Genomic DNA, 18,885 nt, shown 5'->3' on the forward strand with positions numbered 1-18,885 from the left:
AAGCTGCTAAACCCTAAAGAAATGTAACATCTCTTCATTTTTGCTCATTTAGGGGAAGCAGGCAGGCAAAAAAGCTTACTCTAAAAACTCAAGAGAACACCAGTTTGGTGTTGTGGTTAAAGGCACCAGGCTAGAAACTGGGAGACCATGTGTTCTAATCCTGCCTTAGTCCCTATTCCTAGTGCAGTACCTTTAACCACTCTAGACACCAGTACTTTTATTAACTATATGGGAACTACAGTTTCAAGTGAAAAAGAAAATCTTCAAAAATATTTTTTGTAAATTGTTTATGGGTCTGGCTGTAAAAAAAGCACACCTTTAAAATAATCCCATTAAAAAGAAGGGTACTATCTTAGCCAACAGCTTTTCATTTCCCCAATGAAATTATAGACAGCATTTGAATTAAGCTGCAGAGGCAAAGCATACAATCATCCAATCAGAGCTAAGTATACTGCTTAATCAGGATGACTTATTGAAGGAACTCTGAAAGATTAGTTTGATTCAACTGTGAATAGTTGGTCACCATATTCAGAATACCTATTAAAATACTACTTTTTCAAAAGAGAATTTGGAGATGGCTTTGTTTCAGTTATTTCACAGCAAGATATTTATCCTGTGATATCTATAGCAATAATGGTAGACCAATGCTAAAACAGTTTTAGTTGGTAAAATATTTGGAGAAAGAAAGACATTTCTTTGCTGCTATCCCTTTTTTCTCACAACATGAAATTGCAGATGTGTACGGTCAAGCAGAGCATATGGACAGAAGAGGTTGTATTTTCTTAAAAATTTAGTCACTGAACAGAAATCTAAAGTCTGCTTGCATAAAGGGAAAGTTACTAGACCTGCTTCCTAATTTCTACACTCGGCACATCTTTTAGAAATAAATGCAAATATGTTCCCATGGCCTACTATTAAGTAATTGCAACATTTAAGGGTCCCAACCTCCTGCCACGATTTGGGAGTGATCTTAGATTCACACAGCAGGTACAGGTAATTCCCGGGTTAAGAATGCATGGTTTAAGGACAACCCATAGTTAAGAATGGAGCCTACTGCAGCAAAATTCAAGTTAAACACACAATGATTCAAGTTCAATATACAATACTACTTATATAGTATTATACAATAATACTGTTCCAGCTTAAATACAAATTCGAGTTAAGGACAATCTTGGGAACAGAACTCATTCTTAAACTGGGGACTCCCTGTACACCATACAACTTTCAAACGTGCAGATAATTCCTGCGTGCTCACTTTTCTCCACAGATGAGGGCCCAAACCTGGACGTGCAGTCCAGGCTTTATTACTATTGAGCCAGAGTATAAATGAAGCTGTCTACAGGTCACCTGATATTTCTGGAGAATCCAGGATTTAAAAGTCACATTTTAAATGCTAATAGAAAACATGGGGCTCAAAGAAAGACTTCTCAGGGCTTTGAAAAAAATACAGTTCTGTTTTCACTGGAGTAGGAATGGAGATATAGTAGTTTTGGAAGTAGTAGATCAGGAAACCCAAAGCATGGGGATGGCATGACACGGGGATAGGAACATGGTTGAAACATTACCCGCTAAGCCATTAGTCTTACCTCATTACACAGTTTATCCCAAAACTGGACGGCCTCCAGCTGTATTGAAACTACAACTCAGAATTTCCAAGCAGCACAACCAATGGCAATACTAGTTGGAACTTTTGGGAACTGTAGCCCTAACACATCCTACACAGAAAAAGGCCAAGTTGACTAAAAACACAATCTAGCAAAGTCCTGGGACAGGTGCCGAGTTTCACTGCTGACAAGACAGAAAGTTAAACCAGTACATGTCCATCTAATCCAGATGCTCTGTACTAGTCACTCTGCACCAGTACTAGTCACTACTTTTTTTCTGCCCCTAACTTCTAATTCAGTCTTCCATCAAAACACCAATTACATCAAAATGTATTCCTTGCTATTAAAGACTTCTTTGGAACTTGTGTTTCAGTTTCTTGCCCCATCAGCTCTGAGGCTGTAAGACAGGCTGCAGCAGCTGCAGTTTCCGAAAGTTTTCAAGACACACAAACTTTGGGGGGGGGGGAATTATTCAGATCCCCTTTCAATATTACAAGTACAGAGCATCAAGGTACAAAGTAAAACTTGCTAATCTGTCAGCCAGTCATCGAATATTACTTTTCAGTATGTGTGAGCAACACCTTTAGCTTATCTGAACTCATTTTACTCCTTGCTGAATTCCACACTTCATTATTTTCCATGTGGGTAGCATGTCACATGAAATAGTGACATAAAAATAATTGCAGGGCTCTTCTTCTTGTCAGGGCAATAGAAATTTTCAGGGACATACTTTGAATAATGTCTTGTTTCTTGGGGAAAAAAACTTTGATATTTTAGAAATGACAGCAGTAGTCTTTGGAATGCTGTTAAATATATGAATCATGATCAAGCAGTATCACACATCTCAGCAAGTCCAGAATAAGTATGCACTTATGTTTGCCAGGAGTTTAAGCAACAGCCAGCTTTCCATCAGTTTCACACTGCCAGTTAGCATATTCTCATTGCATTCAGGCTCTCCTCCACCCAAACTTCCTATACACAATAATGCAGCCCTTTCGTGTTCAGAAATAGGTAACCTTTGCTTTGTTTCTCTTTTTGGAAATCTGACAAGTACTTGCCTTGTATGTGGACAAGACTAATACATTCTACTAGCACAAGCTGGAGAAATTCAACATTTCTCCATACTGTAGTTTTGAACTTGTGATCTTAGTGTAATTTGAAACCTTTTAACTTTTGTTACAAGGTCTGCTGTAGAAACCTGCAACAAACCTTTACAGTATAAAGATGCTGTTCTGCAAGAAAAAGCAATTTAATCATTCATTTCTAGGCTTCATGCTTCATATTCTTGTTCATTTCTTTTCACCTTCTCTGCCATGGTGTCTACCCTCTAGAATAGCATCCCCTGGATGCTATTCAAGCCCCAGTCCTGCCACTCTTTAAAAAGGCGTTTAAGCTGGCTCTTTCCCTGGGGGCTTGGTTAGGAAGTATGTGCCTTGGTGAGAATTGCATTACTGTAATGCGTTGGGTGTATTAGTCCCCAGATTATTGCCTTCTCTTTGTTTTTATTCCACTGAATGTATTCTTAACTTATACACTGCTCAGAGTCATTATGAACTGGGCATAGATTTGATTTATAAATAAATTTATAAACATCTTGGAATCCAAAAACAATATTATTACATAGACTTACTCTGCCCAAGTCATTCTAGATTCTAGGTGACTTACAATCAACAAAATAACATACAAATTAAACATTCAAAACTGCCTAATTTTACCCTTCAGTACAGAGGATGCTACTTGACTAGAAGCACCATTCAGTGGGGGCCTGATTGGTGTGAGGTGATGTTATGAAAGTTGTCCTATATTAAACAAAACTCACTATAGTGAGAATTTCACTGAGTATCCTTTTTCACTGGCTGTAAACACTGAGAAATTAATCTACATTTAGATTAATCATTAATCTAGATGTCAAGTATCTATAAGACTGAAATATTATCCAATAGTAGCCTGAAAGCAACTAGGAAAAAACAAAATACTGAAACAGAAAGCCTAATGTTACTGAAAAAAACAGGGGGGAGGTATACATATTCAGGGACTTATTAACACCTCAAGTTTCTAGGCTCCAATGCCAAATTTCTAGGAACCCAGATGGGTTAGGTGGTAGACTGTTAAGATCCTACCCCAAAGATAGAACATAACTTGTAAAAGAAATATACAGAATTGTCCCCAATATTTTTACACACATACCACAGCAGTGATGCATATTATCTACAAAGGGCTGAACTGGAAAATATTCTGGAAAAGTACACTATGCAAATTGTTCAGGATAATTTGCATAAGGCAATTTTCAGATTGCACTGGAAATTTTTATGATGCAAAATACCCTATACATGTAAGCCACATCAGTGATGCAGAACAGAAAATTTTCCATGGAAAAACAAAACACTGGAGAATTTTCCACAACACAGTAATCTCTGATTAATGGCAATTTATTTTCAATATATCATCTATATCAGCAATTTATTTTCTGTTGATCATCCATATCAAGCAGAATTCAGCAAATCCTACCTGATGTGGAGAAGCTGTGGAAACTGCAAATACAGAAGTAATTTCTGAACCCACACTAAAGACAACGGAAATAACGCATGCAACTAGTTCTGCTAATGGAGGAAGTTGGCGATTATGTGGCATGCTCCCTAGAATTTGCTAAAGGGATCCAAACAAATTTGATAACCAAATTAATTTAGATTCATAGAGAAGTTACTATAGGATATCCAGTTAAATACCCACAGTTATGAGGGAATGTAGTTCCAGTATATGCAGTTCCAGTTTGCAGAAGGGAGAGGTATATGGCAGAATGGAAATAGAATATATTTACAAAAACAACTCTATCTCAACATGTAATGCCTCAGGCATATTTCACGTGTCAGCCTCTAGAACCTGATGACCCACCATCTACAATTTTCTATGACCTATGTCAACAATTCTGTTTACCCAAATGACTAATTATTTGACATCCCTCCAGATCACACAAACAAGTTAGTATAATCTATTTTCAGAAATCAAGTTTACTGCTTTGAGAACTTTGTGAGATAAAGGTCAAAAATCAGCATTATAAAAGGCCATATATTTTTACTGAACAAGGTATTTAGCATCAATTCCATATTAGACAAGGTATCATTCATCCCACTGGCTAAAGTACATTTAGCTCAGCAGTATGATTATAAGAAGCCAATATGATACAACAAAGGAACAAATTTCCCCTCTAGTATCCTGTGTGTGGTAGTTAGAGATAGCAATTTTTTAAACAGATTTCATGCATCCAACTATCACCATCAGTAGCTCCAAAAGGTGAACATAATCTTCTATAAAATCATTATTCCAATGTAAAAATTATAATGCTGTATTTACTTCAAGATATACCTACTCTCTAAACAGAATTTTGGCATGCTATTTTTAATAAATCAATTTTCTATCTATATTTGTGCTGCTTTACCCCCATTTCTTTAGCAAAAATCACATTACCCTCCAATTTCAATAAGGTTTCTTATTCCCAAGAAAACACAGAGGAAATTGCGGCTTACCTCCTCCCCTTAGTAACAAGATAAAGATAGAACTTCTGTGCTGTATGATGAAAGGTATTTCCCCCACAGTTTTCTGGGGAATTTTTTAAATGGCACAAAATTTCTCAATTTTAAGAAATGATCACAGTAATATTCCACTTTCAAAAGAGAAAATGGAAAATTAAGCTGAAATTTCAATTCCAACCCCTCTCCCAAAGTTTGAAAACTGATATTGGATTTTTTTTAAAAAAAATAGTTTTTAGTATCAAACTAAATCAATTTTGTTATTATATCTAAGGCCAAATGCAATCAAAATATCTAATAACAGTAGTATTACATATAAAAACAGAAAAACAGTAGGTATTAACAGGATCTAAAAACAATTAAGAACAGAGATACTAAAATAAATCAAAATAAAATACTATTATTATATTTTTAGTACAGTACCTACAGATCAAATAAATTACTTATTGGTAAAACTGTATCATAGCACGTTAAAAAAGTTTAGCACCTTACTCCAGAGAGAATCACAAAATTAACTTCAATTTATTTATTCAAATTAAAAGTGACTTTACAACCATATTCTCCACCTTTCCTCCTGGCATCTCAACAGTTAACCAGCACAACATTCCACGGTAGGGCAAAGTACAGAGGCAGGGACAGAAGATAGATTATATTCACTTTAGCTTTATAGGAACAACTTTTTGTGACAAGTGTTCCTGTTGAGTCATACCCAACTCTTATAGCTTAAATCATCAATTCTCAGAGTTTTGGCAGCCCTCTTAATAACTTACACTCCGTTTTTTAATTTAGGTATACACTTTGATTTGTGAGCAAAATGTTTAAGTAGCTTAATGAGACTCAGAGGTTTTTGACAAACTACTTACACATTTTTGTTCCACAAATTAAAATATATGGGTAACTGATATCCACGTATTTCCTGTGATTATAGGATGATTACTTTTAAAGAAACATTTTCTCTTCAACGTCAGTGTCAAAATGAGTACCATATTAAAAAAAAAAAATCCTAACCTTTAAGCAAGCAATTGAAAATAACCCATTCAATGTGTAAATGTTAAGAGGGGAAAAAGCAGACTTCACTATTTTTTAAATTATAAACGACAAGGGAATTTTGAGCCAGCACTTTATCTGGTCAAAACAGACTCAGTCTCTATTATGAAAAAAGAATAAGCACAGAGTAAAGTTCAAATATTCTTCATAAACTTTCAGCAGATCTCCGAAATGAATCAACAGGCCAGTGTTCTGAAGATCCTATCATCCTCTGTTCCAATCTCACAGAAACAAGCATCAAGAGCAGACCAAAGCCCATTTCTGCACTTTGAGTCACAGGAGGAGGTGCCTAGTTTCCCTTACTACTGCAGTTCTGAGTCACAACCAGTTCTGCTCATTCAACAGGAAGTGGGCAAGTGTTCTCTTCATTTTCAATTTACACAAGAGTGAGCTGAAAGTAGTAACTTGTTCACGGACACTGAAATCAACCTCAGACAGACATCTCCCAAGAGAAAAAGGAGTCTGAAACAAGCACACCTGGGAGCCAGCAACTTAGTACAAATACTGAAGGGTTTATGCGCACGTTTATTTCCGGGCTGCTAAAAGACCCCCATCCCTGGGGACGTTTAGCCCTACTAGACTGCCTTCTTGAGTCCCCATTAGCTGACTCCCTCACCCATCTTTGCGATCCCATTTCTGACCGTGCAGGGCAACTACCGCCCCCCAACCTCAAGTTCTGTTTCCATCCTCTGCTCCCCGGCCTTTCCATTCCCGAGGAGCACGTGCACATACAGCCAGCGCTCACTTCCTCAATGCCTTAAGCTCCAGTCCCGATCTCCTGTTACATAACCGCCATCGCCTCTTACCACACTGCTCCAGAGCTGCAACTCCCCTGTTACACAGCTGTGTTTCCAGTTAGTCTGCAAAGCTCTTCCTCAACCCCGCGGCCTCCTGCCCAGACCTCCATTTTGTCTTCCTTCCCAAACTTGGATGCCGTGCCACAGGTGTCTCGGTCAGGATCTGGGGGCTGCTGGCCGCCGCTCCCCTCGGAGAGCCCCAGGTACAACGCCCCTCGGCCCGAGCCACCCTCGCCTCCCTCGTTCGAGCAGCCCAGGGCACCTCGGCTTCCCTGCTGACCCGGCTGCCATCTTTGCATACACGGGCAGAAGCGCCGAGAAAGCCCGGCTCTCGGCCGGGGGGGCCGGGGGGTCACTCGCGCACATTTACCGGGCCTTCCGTCGTCCCAAACTGTTGCTGTGCGGCCGGTTCCCACACCGGCTCCTCCGCCACCTTCTCCCTTCCCGCGAGGCTGTCGCCCCCAGGACTCCAGCAGCGCCTCCTGGACCCCCGTCAGCCCCTCCCCAAACAGCCCCCGGCCCCTTTCCCCACCGCGGGGAGAAGCCCCGGCCCCTCCGAAACAGGGAAGCCGAGGAAGGAAAGCGCCGCGCGCGAGGGGCGTCCCGTCCCGGGCATGCCCCCGCGGCCGCCGGCGGGCGTCCCGCCCCCACTCCTCGCGGCGCCCGGACCCCGCGCGCCCTCAATGTCACCCCGGCGCCGCCGCGCGCCGCTCGCCCCCGCGCAGCCTCGCCCCACAGCGGCGTCGGACCACGACCCCCCGGGCCACCCGCCAGGCCCGCAGCCCCGCCAAGGCCTCCGCGCCCGCCGCGCTTACCCACCGGCAGCATTGACGGGCCAGGCGCTGAGCGGGCCGGGCGCCTCCCACACGGCCTGGGCGGGGAGGCCCCTCTGCCTGCGTCAGGACGCGGACACGGGCCAGAGCCGCGGCCGAGGAGGAGGAGGAAGAGCCGGGCCGGGCCGCCTGCCCGCGACGCGACGTCACAGCCCAGCCTCGAAACCGGCGCTGGCCGGCGGGAAGGCAGCAGCAGAAGCGGCGGCCGCGCAGCGCGACTCCCCTCAGCCGGCCCAGACAGGCAGGAGGCCGCCCACCAACCACAAGGCCCGCCGGGAAAACGGCCCCGCCCGCCGCCCTCGCGCAGGCGCGCGCGCCGCGCCCCGCCTCCCGCGCCCCGGCCAATGGGGCTGCCCGCTCGCCCCGGCGCCGCCCCCGCCCGCCTGCGCGCCACGTTTCACGCGGACTCCGCCCACCCCTGCCTCCTTCTGCCCGGGCGGAGGCACGTGGGCGCCCTTGGCCGCGCGCTCTCGGAGCGGGCAGAGCCGGGCGGGGCTTGGATGGGAGGCCACCCGGAAATCCTGGGGCTGGGAAGTCGGGAAAGCATCTTGGAGGGAGACGAGGTCGAACCTCTTTGCAACTGAGACTCGTGGTTCCTGATCTCCTGTCATAGGGCCTCCTCCATCAACCTAGCCACGCGGAAGTCATTGCAGAGGGAAGCCAGGCTGGTCATCTGGGGCAAAAGGTAGTCTTGTGGCACCTTAACTGTTGACCGCACCTGCAAAGTTCTGGCTGACATAGGCCTCTTCCCCAGGTGCATGGAGTAACCCTGTGACAGGAGTATTTCTAGAGCTGTAACATTCCCAGAAATGCTGAAACCCCAGGGGAAAAAAAAAAAGAAACATTTGCAGCCTGGGTGAAGAACGGCTTGGGCTGCCCAGCTTCCATCCCAGTACTGAATTGTTTTGTTTTTGCCCAGCACAAAAAGAGCCAGTTTGGTGTCGTGGTTAAGGCCCCAGGCTAGAAACTGGGAGGCTGTGAGTTCTAGTTCCGCCTCAGACATAAAGCCAGTTGGGTGACCTTGAGCCAGTCGCTTTCTCTCAGCCCTGGGAAGCAGGCAATGGCAAATCACTTCTGAAAAACCTTGCCAAGAAAACTGCAGGGACTGGTCCAGGCAGTTGCCAGGAGTCAAGACTGACTCAAAGGCACACACACACACACACACAAAAGCCTCTTGACGAGAAGACATCTGCTGCTTTCTGCTACTTTAGGAGATGCTGCCACGATGCCTCCTAACCCAGGTGTGCAGACCCCCAGGTGCTCACCCTCCAGTGTCCTTCTCTGGCCCCCAGAGTTGGTGGTGGGACCAGATGTTTGGACTAATGTATTGATCCAAATGTTTAGGGCAGTGTTGTCCAAACTTGGCCACTTTAAGATGAGCTTCCTTCTGATGTGGTCCCCAAGTAGGACCATACCTTTGGTGGAAACTTAGTTTAAAAACCAATTGATCTCAGCCCCACTAGGTAGACCTGACCAGGAAATCAACTCCACAGAAGACCAGAACGGTATTTTATCGAGATTGGCTACAATACAGAATCTTGCAAGTCTGATTGCGCTTCTCCTCTCCCTCTTATCCCCAGCGTGGTGTTTCTCAACCTTGGCAACTTTAATCTGTATGGACTTCAACTCCCAGAATTCCCCATTCCCCAGTTGAAGTCCATACAGATTAAAGTTGCCAAGGTTGAGAAACACTGCCCTGGTGAGTCAGGGAGGTGTTTGGGTGAGCCACTTCTGAATATTATCATCTTTCCCAGGGCTTAAAGAATGTTTCAGCCCCCTTTGCCTAGGGAACGGTTCTTGCGTATTTCTATCAAAGTAACCCCCCTTTACTCTCTACACCAGGTCAAACCTCTAAAGCTTTTGATATAAGAACAGTATACTCTTATGACAAAATATTTAAAAGTCTTTCAAACTCATTATTATGGTTGGTCGCACAGTCAGCCAGAGGTTTAGACTGGATTTGGCATTTTCATCCAGCTACCAAGTCCTTCCCAAAGACCTGGGATAGCCAGATGTTGTGGTTTGATGGTATTAAAGGTGCCATCACAGGATGGAAGCTGTTCCAAGTAAAGCGGCCTTTTGCAATGGACCGATGGTGATTTTGTCAATGCCGATGGTGTTCAAGGGGTGCTCCAGATGTTTTGGGATTGCACCTAAGGCACCTATAACTATTGGTGGTGGTGGTGGTGGTGGTGGTGGTGGTGGTATTATTATTATTATTATTATTATTATTATTATTACCTCTCCCTGTTAGAGTGCTTGTTAACACCTGCTCTTGGTACAACCTGTAAAACAAGAGATAGGTTGCAAAAGGCTCTCCCTTGCTGAGATACACTACATAAAAATAATCGCTTTTCCAGCAGAGCACCATAAATCAACCACGCTCTTTTTTTTAAAAAAAAAAACAGCTTATGTGTGAGAGAGCCCAGTTTTGTTGGTTTAAGATACTAATGGCTTAAAGTGCTCTAAATGAACTTCCTAGGGGATATGGTCCATCAAAGGTAATGAGACAAAATACATGAAGGATTGCTAAGACAGTTGGGTATTGGATAGCCTGTTCAAGGCAGCCATCCACACGGCAGAAAAAGCTTGGCACATGGTTGAAAGGAAAAACAAAAAAACTCTCCCCCTGCAGCGCATCTGTTTGCAACACTGCCAATATGACCAAAATCCAAAGAGCCTCCTAAAGCAAGACTGGCCAGGCCATTAGGACAGGGCCAGACCACTTCCCGTTGGCTGGAAGGTCGTTCTCGGCACATCCAGGGACGTGCTGCAAAAGCGGGTGGAGCCAGGGGCTCTGTCAGTGGCTTCTCCCACCCTTTGGAACACTTTGCGTCACCCACCCACCCTCCCTAAGGTAAGGAATGCCCTCCAACCTCTGTCCCTTTTAGAAGGTCCTAAGACATTCATGTACCCCTGAGCATTTGATCACTGATGGTACATGGGTGCTGCCCTGAGGCTACAGTGCTGGCACAACTACTATAAGGTGCACAATTGGGGCCGGTACCAATTTCGCCTCAGTGGAGAGGGTGCGGTCTAGACTTTTACTAAGATCAATTCTGTGGGTTCCTACACGTGTCTCCAACGTTGCAGTAAGATTGGAACTGGGCATTGCAAGACTGGAGGCTCCACTCTGGCTGTCATGCTGGGGCACTGGTTGAACTGACACATAATGGTCTGTGGGAACGGCCTTGGGAGACAGGAGGGAGAGCCTCAGACTGGCATGTAAGAGATGTCTCAACCCACAGGAGGAGGGAGGCCATGGGAAAGGTTTCAGAAGGGACCCTCCCTAGTTTTCCAGAGAGCAGAAGGAAGGGAAGGGAGAATTGCAAGATTCTGTTAATGTAACCTTACAATATAGAGCTAGGATTCATTGTTGTGCTTCCTGTTATGGACTACCTCGAAGGGCTGACATGATGTTTAATCCAGCAGGGCTGGGCTCCGTAATAAGGAGAGATGGCTTTCACTTACAGTGGAAGCCAATATGAGGGAAGTATGGCTCGTCGTGGGTAGCCCTGCGATGACTGGGCTGTGACCAAGCCAGAAAGATCATAAAAGAACCTTTGGCGTAGAGCAGCGTTTCTCAACCTCAGCAACTTCAAGATGGCGGGACTTCAACTCCTAGCATCCCTGAGCCAGCATGCCCTTCCTCTTGTAGAGGGGTATGATAAAGATTTCATCTTTAAGTTCCTGAGGAATGGATCCTTGCTTCCAAAAAGACTGGAATAACTCGAAGAGTTTCTCTATAAATACAGGACCACCGATTTTGCAGATCTCTGCAGGTTTGGCATCCTGGCCCTGGGGCTTTGCCACTGGATAACCGGCTGACAGCTTTCGTGACTTCAGCTGCTACCAGGAGATCATCCCTGGTGCTGTTGATGTCAGCCTGGGGAATTGCCTCATCATCAATAGATGACGGATGGTTGAGAAGTGGGAGATTCTGTTCTGTTAGCATTATCGTATGACGAAGAGCATCTTTCTCTTCCTGGTGTGGTAAAACTCGACTTTATAATCTGGGACAGATTGTTTCCTGTCTGACATCAGTGGAAAATTACAGGAGGCACCTGCTTGTGTAAATAAGTAGAAAACAAGTTTGCCCTAAGGTTTAAAAAAAAAAAAAAGACTTTCCTTTTCCAAGCTAGCACATCCTAAGCGGAGAGAGAGTGGATCAAAAAAGGGTTTCACTTTCTCTGGTATTTCCTAAATTCAGCTGCAGGATTTAATGTATTTTAAGAACTTTTCTTGGCAAGGATCACTCATCTCACCAAGTTTCAAGCTTAAGTTGTGCGACACCCTCCCATTGTGGTTTATAAACTCTAGTTTATACTGTAAAAACCCAGCTTATATTGGTTATTCGGGAAACTGTGCTTAAGTGTCATATGGGTTTTATTTATTCATTCATTCATTCAATCAATCAATCAATCAATCAATTTATATAGCCGCCCATCTCAAACCAGTGACTCTGGCTGGCTAACAACAATAAAAACAATCAACATTAAAAACAGTACAAAAAATTAAATATAATATAAATGCAGCCAAGAGATCTTATAAAACCATCAGTACCAACACAACCATGAAATGGGGCCCTTCACACACTCGGGACCCCAGGCTTGGGCATAATGCCAGGTCTTCAAGGCCTTCCGAAAAGCCGAAAGGGTCGGGGCCATCCTAATCTCAGGAGGGAAGATGTTCCAGAGGGCAGGTGATAGCAGAAAAGGCACGTCTCCTGGTCCCCGCCAGCTGACATTCCTTGGCTGACAGGACCCGGAGCACGCCCAACCTGCTGGACCGGATTGGACGGGTAGAAACAACTGGGAAAAGACGGCCCCTAAAGTAATCCGGTCCCAAACCATGAAGGGCTTTATAGGTGACATCCGGCACCTTGAATTGCACCTGGAAACACACTGGCGACCAGTGCAGCTCCCAAAGCAGTGGTGTGACATGTGCCAAGTAGCTGACACTATTGACAACCCGGGCAGCTGCATTCTGTATCAGCTGAGGCTTCCGAATGCTCTTCAAGGGCAGCCCATGTAGATCGCATTGCAATAGTCCAAACGGGAGGTCACAAGGGCATGAGTGATAGTGAGTAGAGCCTCCCGGTCCAGGAATGGCACAACTGACGCACAACCCAAAGGTGTGCAAAGGCCCTCTTAGCCACGGCTGCCACCAGCTCTTCCAACAGGAGCTGTGAGTCCAAAAGGATGCCCAGATTGTGCACCGGTCTGTCTGGGGCAGAACCACCCCATCCTGAACCAGAGATGGAAGAACTTTGCTACTGGGAGGCCCAAACACCCAAAGCCACTCAGTCTTGCTTGGGTTGACCCGAAGCCCATTGCATCCCATCCAGGCCCCTACAGCCTCCAGGCACGGCGATAGGACATCCACAGCCGGGGAAGAGAGATGAAGCTGGGCATCATCAGCATCCTGATGATACCTTACCCCGAACTGTCGGATCACCTCACCCAGCGGCTTCATGTAGATGTTAAATAAGAGGGGCGAGAGAACTGAGCCCTGTGGCACCCCACACAGTAGGGGCCGTGGACTGGACCTCTCCCGTCCTACCAACACTGACTGGAACCAACCCCAGAGGAGCCAGCACAACACAGTGCCGCCCACCCCCAACTCCCAAAGCAGTCCAGAAGGATACCATGATCAATGGTATCGAAGACCGCCGAGAGGTCAAGAAGAGCAAGGATGGAAGCGCTGCCCCCATCCCGCTCCTGCCAGAGGTCATCCAAGAGCGCGATCAATGCCATCTCAGTCCCATATCCCGGCCTGACTGACAGGGGTCCAGATAATCCGCTTCATCAGAGCCCGTGAAGCTGCCGCGTGACCACTTTCTCAACAACCTTCCCTAAAAAGGGGAGGTTGGAGACCGGACAAAAACTATCCAGATTAGTTGGGTCGAGCGATGGCCCCTTGCGGAGGAGGTGTACCACCGCTTCCTTGAGAGCTGGCAGGACCACCCCCTCCCTCAAAGAGGAATTAACCACCGCCCAGACCCAATTACACATCCTCTCCCGAGCAGCCTTGACCAGCCAGGAGGGGCACGGATCTAACACAGACATGGCCGAACTAACAGCTACAAGAACCCTGTCCACTTCCTCAGGTTCAACGGGCTTGAACTCCTCCCAGACAACTGTGCAAGATTCAGCCCCCGTAGCCCTCGCTGGCCTTGCATCAAGGCTGGAATCCAACGCAGAGCGGATGCAAGCAACTTTACCCACCGGATGCTCAGCACATTCCTCACAACAGCCTTGAAGGTAGACCCCCGAAATTACTCCCTCCGAGGAGGGTCCGGGTCACCCGGAACAGGGCCACTGGGCGGCTATCTGCAGATGCAATAAGGGTGGAGAAATAATTACATTTTGCCACCCTTACCACCGTGAGGTAGGCGCTAATCGCAGCTCTAGCTCGTGTTAGATCGTCTTCGCTCCCCGTCTTCGGCCGGCGGCGCTCTAGGCGTCTCTTAGCCCTCTTAAGCCTTCTCAGCTCTCCCGTATACCACGGGGAGCTACGGGAGCCATGGGCACGGAGAGGCCGCTCAGGCGCGATCCGATCCAAAGCCGTGGCCGCTCTCTCGCTCCATGCGGCCACCAAGGCTTCGGTCGGGCCGTGCAGCAGACTTCCCGGAACAACCCCAGGCTCCCTCTGCAACCCAGCTGGCAGTTAGCAACTGAAACCCATCATGACGTTAGTTTATTTAAATATTTCCATCATAATTGACATTTGACTGCCTTTAAGTTTTTACGGTTGGGCTTTTTACACTGCACTAAGACACGGTTGCCTTGGGTCCCATTTTGCACTCAAAAGTCCCAAACACCACACCCCCCTGGAAAGATTAACCAAGAAAGAACACTGTGTTTTGTTAAGCCACTGTGGCCTCCCATCTATGTGCTGGAGAGAAGCAACACAGCCAAGCAAAGGCTTAAAAGTTGGAGGTCACAGCGTCTTCTCCCCCAAATTCTCTGAGTTCTGCTTTCTGCCTTGGTGTACTGGTTTGAGAGTTATTTATTTAATATTTATTTATTTATTTATTTATTTAATAAATGTATAGGCTGCCCATCTCATATACATGACTCTGGGCAGCTAACAAGTAAAATTGAGTAAAAACCAGAATTAAAAACAACACCTAACTCCCAGGGTAGGGCCAAGGAGCTCAGGTAGGGAAGTTGCTGTGCAGCCGGGAGGCTGGTACAACAGCAGCAAACTCACCTGATCCCTAGAACCCGACTTAATGAGCTTAATGAATGAGTTAAAAGAAGGCCCAGAAAGTGGCCTGGCCTTTTTCTTCCTAGGGCTGAAAGCGATTGACTGGCCCAAGGTCCCCCAGCTGGCTTCATGCCTGAGGCAGAAGAACTCATGGTCTCCTGGCTTCTAGTCCAGCACCATCACCACCACACCAGACTGACGCTCATTGCTTTCAAGTCAAACTTGACTCCTGGTAACTACATGAAGAAGTCTCTGCAGTTTTCTTGGCAAGATTTCAGAAGTGGTTTGGCCTTGCCTCCTTCCTAGGGCTGAGAGAGAGGGACTGGCCCAAGGTCCCCCAGCTGGCTTTGTGCCGAAGGCAGGACTAGAGCTCACAGTCTCCCAGTTTCTAGCCTGGTGCCTCAACCACGACACCAAACTGGCTCTCACAATAATAATAATTATAATAATAAATAACTAATACATAAACACAAAATAAAATCAGCCCCTCTTCCTTTGTCCTTAATTTCACAGCGTATCAACAGAATCAAGCTTTAAAAGAAGAAGGAGAGAGAAAATGTAAACATCTCCTTCCAGCTCTAAGTAGTCCCATGTAAAATATTCAAGGGCAAAGGAGATAAAAATACAGAATTGTTCAAAATCATGAGTTAAAAGATCTCCCATAGAAAATCTATAAAGTACAATATAATGCTCTGGGTGGAACCATGACAACTACTTCCCCCAAATTTAGAGGCGTTCTGCTGAAAAGATTCCAAGTTGCATAAAAATACAGAATTCACCGAGCATGAACAGAGAACAAATGCCAGAAAGAATAATCACCAACATCAACAGACTTAATGCAGAGAAAAAGAAAAGTAACCTTATGCAATTGTTCTGCTTAAAGGTTTTTTTTCCACCTATGCTTTGAAAGATAGTCATTTTTCCTGAAACAGATTTCCCTCCGTCTCAATTCTTCCTGGACTCCCCACAAGTTCTCTGGGGGTTCTGCTGGAGAGGTGGAAGGTGCCTGTTTCAAAAGGACAAACTGTTTTTCTCTCTAGCAGAAAGGGAGGCGGTTGGGTAACATCTCTTGGTTCAACTGTCTCTTGTCCAAATCTGTACAATATTGAGGAAGTCTGTCTGTGAGGATATATATTGAGACAAACTTGAGTTCTGCCAGCTGGCATGAGATCCTGGTCTGCAGCCAAGCCACAAGAGTCAATGTGAGCGTCGGGCTTGCGTGTCCATTCGCCGCCACTACGCACCGAAGTAAACCACTGCCTGGGTTTGCATTACACGCTGAATCATAAACTAACCACATTAGCTGCATTCACACAGCACAGATTAACATTTTCATGTTTTATTGTTTTCAAGCGTTGCTAGAGTCATTGGGCTGGTTTTATGAAAGACGGATCTTGTTACTGTCTTGTAAACTGCTTTGAGTGGTAGAGGAGAAGGGAGGAGGAGGAGGAGAATTAGAAGGAGAAGGAGATATTAATAAAGTGTGTAAGAACAGAACACTGAGTCACAAACATGCATTTTTCTGCATGCTGTGCTAATTATTCTCATGCAGCTTTGGAGAAGGGTATTTCCAAAAGCCTTTTCAGAGTCTGGCTACAGCATTGTCTACCAAATCTCTCCTGCCCAGAAGTTTCAGCTTGACAGTTTCATTTGAGCATGTTTTCCACAAATTAACCCAGAACACAACATTCAGCTCTTTGTAACCTCAGGGATCATAAAGCTAAACTCGGGTGAGAGCAAGAGCCGTGTACCACTATATACAAATTTCCTTTGGAGTTGGGCAGCGCCAAAATCAAATTAAATCAATCGACACATACTCTGAGGCCCTATGCAAAATACACAGATAAAAAAAATAGAATAGTGAACAAAAGAAGACCTCTGCTGAATGAGACTCAAGACCAGTCCACTTCAACATCTGTTTGAAATAGTCATCAGCCAGTTGCTTCTAAAATCAGAGCACCAGTATGAACAGGTGTCCTCCAGAAGGCTTTATCTCACCCATAGCAATGGACATTTAAGGAACAGCATGGCTTGGCTCTCCTCTTCCAGAGGGACCCAGCCCATCTGAGTTTCCTTGTCCTAGCTGGTTGTGCTGAGAATACCTGGCTTATGACTTCTGGTGAGGAATGGCAAGCTAGCATGACTGGAGATGATGTTGTGGCCACGACTGAAGGACTGGCGAGTAGACCGGTCCCACGGAATCTCTCCAGCTAGAGAGGATGGGAGATTGCCCACTTGTGTCCTGGATGGCCACTCCTTGTGAAAAGACCACAGGATAGTGGTTTCCCACAGGTGTGAACACCAGGAGACAAAAGGAAATGATCACGTGTCAAACGCAGTGGAGCCTTTTAAAGGACACTGGGCTTGCTAACCTCACTTTCTAATCGCTTTCAGAAATTACCTATTTAACTCTATTAGAGATCTTCAAAACAACAACTTTGCAAAGCCACCTGGTGAGTTTACCTTCATTCCAGAATAAAAGAAAAATTAACTATAAGCTTATAAGAATTTAAAGAATTTGAAATAAACAGCAAAGAATAAACAAGACTTTAATCCAAGAAAGTTATAAACGAATGAAGGGGCCAGACAATTTTGGAATATTAGGACTTTTGCTATAAGGTTTTGGAAATATAATTATATAAATAAACAGTGCCTTTGTGGGAACTAAATTGTTTAGTCTACCTTAAGTCATAACAGAAATTCAAGACTTCATGATTTTAGAAATTGGACACTGGAGGGGACTAAAGATTCCAGCCATTAAAGGAAAAAGAAAAAGAGGGAAAGAGAAAAAGAGGGAAAGAGAGGCTTGTCTTTTGTCTTTAGTCAGCCTGGAGACAAAATGACAGAGAGTGGCCTGACATTAGAAATACTCCAGGAGATATTTGAGGAATGGGGACAGAAACTAGCAGCTACAGTGTCAGCAACGATGTCTGTCCATAGTCTATGGATAGGCTATGTCCAAAAGATGTTAAAGAAGAAATGACAGGTGTGAAAGAGAATACCTTGGAAGATCTCCAGGATAAAGAGCTGAAACAAACCTCATCTGAAGCAGAAATATTAGAATATAAAGAAATGGTTGAAAGACTGGAAAATTTAAAAATTGTGGACTATGAGACAGAGATGACAGTTAAAGTAGAAATACAAATGACAAGCCAAGAGAATGACCTGGATAAGGGCTCCCTACTGGATTTGCAAAAGAGGTTTGCTAAAGCCTTGAAGAAGCCTTTGAGATGGGAAAAAGAAAAACTGAAGAGACATCAAATCCTACAACAACATCTGAATGAATTAAAGATCAAGATTGCTAGAAGCAAAAGGAAGGGGTATGAAGTTGGTTTGTCTGACCAAGATTAAAATAAGACGTGTTTCTATAAAATTCTGGGAACCCTTTATGGGCTTTTTGCTGATACCAGGGCTGCAATGTTAATGATTTATGGATTTGCATATGGATAAATGATGGGTTATGGGAACAAGAGATACTTGCATGTCACCTAGCAGGGGGTGAAGAATTACTAAGTTTGTTTATATTTGTTGTGATAAAGATTGGAAGTCACTTCTTTAAATATTTCTTTTCTCTTTTTCTTATCTTTTCCTCTTTCTCATCTTTTTTTCTTTTCTCTTGCTCTTTCTATTCTTTATTTTTCTTTTCCTTTCTGAGTTTAGTTTGTATTGCTTTTTATTATTGTTGTTAAAAATTTGTCAGTAAAAATGATTTTTTAAAAAAAGAATACAGTACCAGGATTACATGGGGCGGGGGGACATCACCAGGGCCCCAGAAGTTGTGCTTCTCTTTTGGGGCTCCCACTTTGTGGCGTAGACTTCCACCAAAGGTCAACGTGGCAGCAACGCCACCATCTTTTCGGAAAGG

At 44.8% G+C, this 18,885-nt stretch overlaps 1 protein-coding gene across 3 annotated transcripts in view; it reads right to left on the minus strand.

Moving 5' to 3' along the window:
• Positions 1 to 18,885, minus strand: part of PTP4A2 (protein tyrosine phosphatase 4A2) — a 53,282-nt gene that overhangs the window by 25,856 nt on the left and 8,541 nt on the right. The window contains exon 1 of one of the 3 annotated variants that reach the window (XM_088153530.1): positions 7,795 to 8,065. The exons of 1 other annotated variant lie outside the window; for it this stretch is intronic. The gene's annotated coding sequence lies outside the window, so the exon portion shown is untranslated. Of the gene's footprint in view, positions 1 to 7,345; positions 7,492 to 7,794; positions 8,066 to 18,885 lie in introns of those variants that run through there. One more of the 3 variants, XM_088153534.1, reaches the window with a different exon arrangement.

The sequence above is a fragment of the Python bivittatus genome, unplaced genomic scaffold (genome assembly GCF_059951505.1).
Source record: "Python bivittatus isolate LINGU-HERP-01145 unplaced genomic scaffold, Pbiv_v1 ctg000040_np1212, whole genome shotgun sequence".
In the NCBI taxonomy this organism is placed as follows: domain Eukaryota; kingdom Metazoa; phylum Chordata; class Lepidosauria; order Squamata; family Pythonidae; genus Python; species Python bivittatus.